Raw genomic sequence first — 968 nt, forward strand, 5'->3', positions numbered from 1 at the left:
CTAACATAATAAACACAAATCCTATTTTATAATAACTAATAACAAATACAAATAAGACCTAAATCCTAAATTCGTAAATCCTAAATAGCATATAATAATCAAATCCTAAATTCCTAAATTAACATATAACTAATCCCTAAATTAACATGTAAATAAATTTTAAATTATAATTTATATGAGAGGAAGATGCATGGAATCTGCAGCGACAGAAGGAGATGCAGCGGCGGCAGTGTGGTGCGGCGATGGAGAACTGGCTGGTTTCCGTGAGAGGAAGAGACGGCGGTGAGAGACCGGGGCTGGAGCGGTGGCGGCGGGCTGTAGCGGCGACAGCGGAAACGGGTAGCGAGAGAAACGGAGAAGAGGGATTTAGAGAGAGAGGCTTTTCGAACTAAAGGGGGAGAGTGTTCGCGCTCTCAATTTTAAGTTTGATTCCCATCGAATAAATTCGACGGTAATTCCTTACGTGTCACCAAAACGCAACGTTTAACTAAAATGGCTTACTGTCAGATTTTACCGATGGTAAATCCGATGTTAAAGTTCGCGCCTATTCCCTCCTATTTTTCACTAAGTATTACCCACAAATTTACCATTGGAAAAGTTAATCCGCTGATAATTATTTGACATAACAAATTCTATCACAAAACCCTCTATAAATCAGTCGGTAAATCCGACGATAACTCAAAATGCTAAATCTGACCATAAATCTGATAATACTCGACGTATTTCTTTTACTGATATATTGTGGATATTATTAAAATATATATCACATATATTAAAACAATATACAAGCAATTTTACTATATTGAGTACACGAAAAATAATATATTCAATTACGTAAAAAAAAAAATAAAGCTTATCATAAGACAGTTACTCTATAGTGTGTTTTTATATTTATTAAAATTTTGACATGTATATAGTCTAAATAAAATATATTTATTTCTTTTAGGATGGGTTGGGTCACAATTTTG

The sequence above is a fragment of the Arachis ipaensis genome, chromosome B10 (genome assembly GCF_000816755.2).
Source record: "Arachis ipaensis cultivar K30076 chromosome B10, Araip1.1, whole genome shotgun sequence".
Lineage (NCBI taxonomy): Eukaryota > Viridiplantae > Streptophyta > Magnoliopsida > Fabales > Fabaceae > Arachis > Arachis ipaensis.